Consider the following 1,307-nt stretch of genomic DNA (forward strand, 5'->3'; position numbering starts at 1 on the left):
GACCGCGGCCACGTCCGTTCGATTTGTCTCGACCACGGCCATGCTGGCCGTTTCCTTGGACGTGGTTGGACTCTTTATTGTCCTCTGTAGCGTGCGCATCAGGTAGTGGAGCTGATCCAAGTGGTCTCATCTGACTGTTTGTCATTAGTAATTCATTGTTCTGCTCAGCGAGCAAGAGACAAGAAATAAGATTAGCATAGGTTTTAAAACCTTTCTCTCGGTACTGTTGTTGTAACAGCACATTGCTTGCATAATAAGTGGAAAAGGTTTTATCAAGCATATCCTGTTCCGTGATACTTTCACCACACAGTTTCATTTTAGAAACAATCTTAAACAGTGCAGAGTTATATTCGTCCACAGAATTATAGTCTTGGATCTTCAGATTCGTCCAATCAAACCGAGCTTTTGGTAAGATCACCGTTCTCTGGTGATCATATCTCGATTTCAATTCATTCCAAAGATCTAGTGGATTCTCAATGGTTAGGTATTGATCCTTGAGACTCTCAGCTAGATGATGACGAATGATCAAGATGGCTCTATAACGATCATTTTCATTGGCATTATTGTTCTCGGTGATACACTCACCGAGTCCCTTGGATTTTAGGATGATCTTAGCATCGAGCGCCCACTAAAAGTAATTGTCTCCAGATAGATTTAGGGCAGCGAAATCAAGGTTGTTGATTTTTGACATCTGAAGTTATAGATTAATATTTTTAGATCTTTTAGGAATAGTTTTTAATGTTTAAACGATTAGGGTTTTATGTTCAAACAATCAAACAAGCCTTCACAGCCAAGATCTATGCCTCACGGCCAATGAGCAAGCCGCACGGCCATGGATGCAAACTAGTTCGTTTTTATGCATTTAATTTGTCGTGTAATTGCAATCATTTAGTTTAAACAAGCCAAACAATCAGATTCGAGTTTGAACAATCCTAACAATAGTTCTAGGTGATCAAATCAACCAATCAATGTTCAATTTCAAACAATCAAAATCGATTTTCAGAATTAGGGTTTTAGTGTTTCGATTTTATTAACAAGCAATTTCAATTTCAGGATGATCAAATTCAATCTTAATCAAGCAATCAATCAATCAGTTTTAATTAATCAATAGTTTTCGAATTAGGTTTAGGGATTTCAAAAATTTAATCTTAGATCAAATGGATTTGATTTGAGATTCAAAACCTTTAAGGTTCTGATTTTAATTGATCAATGGATCAATCTCGATTTTTAGGGTTTGGGGATCGAACTTATAGAGCTTCGATTTACTCGCTTAGGGATTGATCTATTATCCTATGGCTTTCATCTTA

Source organism: Brassica oleracea, chromosome C2 (genome assembly GCF_000695525.1).
Source record: "Brassica oleracea var. oleracea cultivar TO1000 chromosome C2, BOL, whole genome shotgun sequence".
In the NCBI taxonomy this organism is placed as follows: Eukaryota; Viridiplantae; Streptophyta; class Magnoliopsida; order Brassicales; family Brassicaceae; genus Brassica; species Brassica oleracea.